Source organism: Corvus brachyrhynchos, unplaced genomic scaffold (assembly GCF_000691975.1).
Source record: "Corvus brachyrhynchos isolate BGI_N302 unplaced genomic scaffold, ASM69197v1 scaffold258, whole genome shotgun sequence".
Lineage (NCBI taxonomy): Eukaryota > Metazoa > Chordata > Aves > Passeriformes > Corvidae > Corvus > Corvus brachyrhynchos.
This window is the reverse complement of record NW_008240122.1, coordinates 5,875,123-5,876,312: the sequence shown is the minus strand read 5'-3', so window position 1 is coordinate 5,876,312 and position 1,190 is coordinate 5,875,123. Positions and strand designations below refer to the sequence as shown.

Genomic DNA, 1,190 nt, shown 5'->3' with positions numbered 1-1,190 from the left:
TGCCGCATCCTGGCTTGCAACCCGCTCAGCCCAGGAGGGGAAAGGGATGCGCTGACCTGTCTGTCCTGACCTCCGATTCAGAGCACAGATCCACAGGGAGGGCTCGTGTGTTCTGTCTCGAGTCCCTTGAGCCACCCCGGGAGCTTGCATGGGGCCTGCGGCAGCAGGGAAGCTCGCCACAGCCTTTCCCCACAGAAACGCAGGCCAGACCAGCACCAGCTCCTGCTGCACCAGCTATCCTCGGGCACAAGCAAGGTGCCCCATTCCCATGGCCAGTCCTCCAGCACCTCCCTGGCAGAACAGTCAGGAAAGTTATCAGGGACTGACTGATAGGCTCCCAGCCACTTAGAACCCATGGGAAGCCGCCGACACGTTTGCCGGCAGTAACAACAAAGGGCTTTCACCCACTGCCAACTCTATGCCAGCGATAAACTCCCCGTGTCTAGGTGAAAGGTCCCTTTTGCCCATTACCAGTCCCTTGGGGCCAACAGAGCCTTTTGTCCCATCCTTCCTTCTGGGACAAGCTAGGAAGCGTTACAGAGGTCTCTGCTTGTGTACAAATTCCAGAGGAGCACAGGCTGGTTAACGTATGGGTTCCCAGTTCTCAGCCAGCAGGCCTGTAACAAGATAAGGAAAGAGCACTCCTAAAGTGCTGACTGAGAGAGAACATCTTCGCTGCAGGGGAAAGGGTCTCGGTTCTGCTCCAGTTAGCAAAGTATTTTTTCTTGAAGGAGTACAAAAAGCACAGAGTCTGAGCCAGAAAACAAAATTTCTGCTTTCCAGATAGTGCCTTCTTAGAAGAAGTCTGCAATAGAAAACTGTCTCAGCTGTTAAACCATACTTGCTCTGTGAGTTCTGCATTCACACTGTGGACTGCTCTTCATCTATTTTTCCCCCATTTCACACCAAATTGAAATCACAATCCAACCTTATGACTCTAAGCCACCACACATTGCTATAGATACTCCTGCTTTTCTTATTGCATGTATTAAAAAAAACAGGGAATAGTGCACATGAGCAGATTGCTACTCTGGCATGCTGCATCCAACAGGAGGGAGTAAAATGCCAATTGAAACCAGAAATCCTCCACAGAGATATGCAATAATATATTTAATTTTAGATTATATATTTAATATATAATAATATATATCTAATATAATTTAATATATAATAATATATATCTAATATAA

At 47.5% G+C, this 1,190-nt stretch overlaps 1 protein-coding gene across 1 annotated transcript in view; it reads right to left on the bottom strand.

Annotated features, from left to right (window-relative positions):
• Window positions 1-1,190, bottom strand: part of LOC103622737 — a 77,517-nt gene that overhangs the window by 60,662 nt on the left and 15,665 nt on the right. The gene's annotated exons all lie outside the window — the stretch shown is intronic.